Source organism: Bidens hawaiensis, unplaced genomic scaffold, assembly GCF_021521415.1.
Source record: "Bidens hawaiensis isolate Kalapana, Puna unplaced genomic scaffold, B.hawaiensis_p1.1 tig00049649_1, whole genome shotgun sequence".
In the NCBI taxonomy this organism is placed as follows: Eukaryota; Viridiplantae; Streptophyta; class Magnoliopsida; order Asterales; family Asteraceae; genus Bidens; species Bidens hawaiensis.
This window is the reverse complement of record NW_027498877.1, coordinates 53,126-55,250: the sequence shown is the minus strand read 5'-3', so window position 1 is coordinate 55,250 and position 2,125 is coordinate 53,126.

Here is a 2,125-nt window from a genome sequence, read left to right as displayed (position 1 = left end):
TGTTTATGTGACCAAGACGACAATGCCAAAGAAAAGTATTACTCAAATCCATTTTGAGTCTTTTGGTGTTAGCTTGGTACAACGAGTTATCAATGTATGAGTCATCATTAATTAATTCATAAATGCCATTAAACAGCATCGCTTTAAAATAAAAGACATTATCCATGAAAACATAAATACCATTATCAATAAACTTAAATTCATAACCAGATTGTCTTAATACAGAAACAGAGATAATATTCCTAGTTAAACTAGGGGAATATAAAATGTTTTTCAAAATAATTTCCAAACCATTTGGAAGTTTTAAAACATAATCTCCTCGGGCTTGGACGTCAACCTTTGCTCCATTGCCCATGAAAAGACTTATTTCTCCTTTCTTCACTTCATTTCTTCTTTTGAACCCCTGCAATGAATTGCATATATGAGTTCCACATCCGGTATCCAATACCCATGTGTTAGAAGAAATAATATTAAGATCAATGTGAATCATGAAAGTTGTACCTGAGGTTTGCCCCGCATCCCTCTTAGCTTTCAACTCCTTGAGATAGGTCAGACAGTTTCTTATCCAATGACCTATCTCACCACAACCAAAGCACGGATCCTCAGCGCTAACCTTTAGCTTCTTTGTTTTTGGCTCCGCCTTTGCCTTTCCTTTGAACCCCTTCTTGACTTGCCCCTTACCAACGGCAACCTTTGCCTTTGGTTCCGGGTGATGTCTTTTCTTTGAACCACCCTCATTGATCGCAAGAACGGGTAAAACCTTTTTACCCATGCCGGCTTCGGCTGTCTTAAGCATTGCGTGAAGCTCACCAATGCTTTTGTCCCATCCGTTCATGTTGTAGTTCATGAAGAATGTCTCAAACCTTTTTGTTAAGCCATTTAGGATCAAATCCGTGGCTAACTCTTTTGAGACGGGATAGTTAAGCCGTTCAAGCCGATCAATGTGGCTCTTCATCTTAAGTACATAAGATGAAACAGATTGGGTTTCTTCCATATGACATGCATGAAGCGCTCGAACCGTTTCGAATCGCTCAACCCGAGCTTGAGTAAGGAACATTTCCTTAAGTTGGGTTATCATGTCATACGCCCCATGATTCTCGAAATCCTTTTGGATCTCGGGAATCATTGTTCCCAACATGAGGCAAGAAACTTGCACCGAATCCTCGGTGTATTTTAACCAATCCGCATAGGCATCCAAGTTGTTGACATCGGGTTCATCGGGAATAGGATCGTCTAAAATATAAGACTTCTTTTCTTGCTTGAGAACAATTCTCAAGTTTCGATACCAATCCATGAAGTTGTTAAAGTTTAGACGATCCTTATCCAGAATGGATCTTAGTGATAGATTATGCACGTGTGGGATAATTGCGTTCGGTGCGTTGTTTGCGGCCATCTAAAAGAATTTTAACAAATTTCAAATTAGTATTTTCGATATTAGTAAAATTTTAATCTTTAATACCCTTTAATGTCTCCAAGACAATTATTGATTAAAATCTAGAACCCAACTTTTTATTCAAATAGTAGTTAGGTGACCTTTATCCTACTATTCGAATTAACAAGGTAGTATCCTACTATTCGAATTAACAAGGTAGTCAACGTTTAACAATTGCAACCCTTTGCAACTTCTAGTTTTATGGGATCGGTTAAACATCATATGTTTAGTTGGTATGTTAAATCTCATCAACACCTTTGAACGCCATGTTAAGGTGATCCTATAGTCATGGTTTCAAATCAAGTCATCCTACTTATACACACGTGTGAGTTTACTCATACAAGTGGTTAGGTGATCCTAATGCCAAAAGTACTTGTAAAATCACCTTAAGATCACAAGTTTTCTTAAAAGTGCTTAGGTGATCCTAACCCACTATCAAGTCTACAAGTGACTAAGTGTCGTATAAAAGGATGGTGTTTAACTTGTTTATTTAAAAGGGATTTTAGTTTTCTAAATTCTAGATTGGAAAACTATTTATTGTACCTTTCATTTGCATGCATTCAAATGTATGGTACTTAGTTGAAAAACCCATTTTCAAAATTCCTTTTAATAAAACCCATTTTATTATGAAATCATTAGCTATTAATAAAACCAATTTTTATTACCTAACGATTTCTAAGGAACCAATTTTAT